Genomic DNA, 1,767 nt, shown 5'->3' on the forward strand with positions numbered 1-1,767 from the left:
GAGTCCTGGGTGAATCTACGACCTGGGTGACGCGGAGACCGCATGTCAGTCTTGCTGGCTGCCTTTTTAAAAAATAGTTATTTAATTAAATTAATTTATTCTTTTTTTTTTTTTCAATTCACTGTAGAGAGATGGGGGGAAGTGAGAAAGCAAGCCACAGGTCGAGGACTCGAACAACTGTCAGCTATGTAGGAGTCCAGAGCCTTAACCACCACGCCACCTGCTGGCCCCAAGTTTTACATTTTAATCATCTTAGTTTTCAGCTTTATATTTTATTATCTTCCAAATCTGCTTAACAGTCCTTACATTACCGTGTTTCTTGCTCTTCTAGCCTCTTTTTACCAATGTTTCGGCCTCTCTTTCTCGGTGCCCGGGCTTTCACAGGCGCAGGTAGGCAAGGGAGCCGCCACGCCCATAGCCCGGAGCTGGGTTTGTCGCAAAACCTATGTTACCCCGCGGGGACCCTTTGGGAAATCTCACCTCGATCAAGAGCTGGAGCTGATCGCCGAGTAAGGGCTCCGGAACAAACGCCAGGTGTGAAGAGTCAAATTTACTCTGGCCCAGATCCGCAAGGCTGCCCGCGCTGCTGACCTGGACGAGAAGGACCCGCGGCGTCTGTTCCAAGGCAACGCCCTGCTCCGGCGCCTGGTGCGCATCTGGGTGCTGGATGAGGGCAAGACGAAGCTGGACTGTATCCTGCGCCTGAAGATGGAGGATTTATTGGGGAGGCGCCTGCAGCCCCAGGTCTTCGAGCTGGGACTGGACAAGTCCATCCACCATGCCCGTTGCTGATTCGCCAACGCCATATCAGGGCACGCAAGCAGGTGGTGAACATGCCGTCCTTCACCGTGCGCCTGGACTCGCAGAAGCACATCGGCTTCTCGCTGCGCTCTCGGTACTGGGGTGACCCCAGGCCGTGTGAAGTGGAAGAACGCAAGAAGGGCCAGGGCAGGGCTGGAGCCTGCGGTGACAGAGGAGGAGGAGGATTAAGCCTGCCCGTGTTCTCCTGGCTCCTGGGGTCTGAGTTTCCAGTCAGAATAAACCAGGGTCAGCATTTAAAAAAAAAAAAAAAAGTTTTTGTAAACATGGGGGCCAGCTTGTGGCATAGTGGTTAAGGCGCTGGACTCCCACATGACGACCCGTGGTTTGAGCCCTGGATCCGGTGGATTGCTTTCTCACTTTCCCCCTTTCCCCCTTTCTTTCTTTCTTTTTTTTTTTTTTTTGGAGAGGTTTTTGCTATAGGGCACGTGCGCTCACCAGAGAGACAGAGAGACAGAGAGACAGAAAGCAAGAAATCACCCCCAAGGGAGGATGGCCACGCCACAATCTCTTCTCCTCTATTCTTCTCTCAGGATCTTGGACACACACGCACATGTGCCCGCTGTGAGTTTAAGCCACTAGTGTGGGACTCAAACTGCATCAACTACATGGGAATCTAGCGACATAGTCATTATGCCAACTGCTGGCCCCTGGCCATGGTACTTTTTAATAGAACTGGCAAATATTCATACTCTACAAGATTTTCTCAGAAATGAGAGAAAATTAATGTTTTTCTATGTTAGAGTTTTATTGCTCTATTTTTAGCAGCACTTATAATTTTCTAAAATATGGTATATTGCATTTTCTATACAAAAATATATTATGACTTTTCCAATGACCCAATAATTTGTTTTTTTATGATTTTATGTTGTTGTTTGTTGGTGTGTTAGTTTTCATAGCAGAATACTGCTGACTGAATGATTATAATAATAGAACTTTCTTTTCTTT

At 48.0% G+C, this 1,767-nt stretch overlaps 1 pseudogene; it reads left to right on the forward strand.

Moving 5' to 3' along the window:
* LOC102489579 (40S ribosomal protein S9-like) overlaps positions 1-1,767 on the forward strand; it is a 19,296-nt pseudogene that overhangs the window by 13,455 nt on the left and 4,074 nt on the right.

The sequence above is a fragment of the Tupaia chinensis genome, unplaced genomic scaffold, assembly GCF_000334495.1.
Source record: "Tupaia chinensis unplaced genomic scaffold, TupChi_1.0 Scaffold000116_1, whole genome shotgun sequence".
NCBI classification, from domain to species: domain Eukaryota; kingdom Metazoa; phylum Chordata; class Mammalia; order Scandentia; family Tupaiidae; genus Tupaia; species Tupaia belangeri.